Source organism: Mytilus trossulus, chromosome 1 (assembly GCF_036588685.1).
Source record: "Mytilus trossulus isolate FHL-02 chromosome 1, PNRI_Mtr1.1.1.hap1, whole genome shotgun sequence".
Classification (NCBI taxonomy): Eukaryota; Metazoa; Mollusca; class Bivalvia; order Mytilida; family Mytilidae; genus Mytilus; species Mytilus trossulus.
Window position 1 is genome coordinate 106786332 of NC_086373.1, and position 206 is coordinate 106786537.

Consider the following 206-nt stretch of genomic DNA (forward strand, 5'->3'; position numbering starts at 1 on the left):
ATATTGTGAAAGGATAAAAACCAATTGAATCAGCACAGCATCTGAACATTTTGTAGAATTACAAAAACCAACCTAATTACATATATTGTATAGACCATGGATGTATTTTGATTTTTTATTGTGTTGTTTGGTTGCTGTCCAGTTCACCCCACATCTACCACTCATGCATAACATAATTTATATTTCAGTAATCAACAAAAGTATAA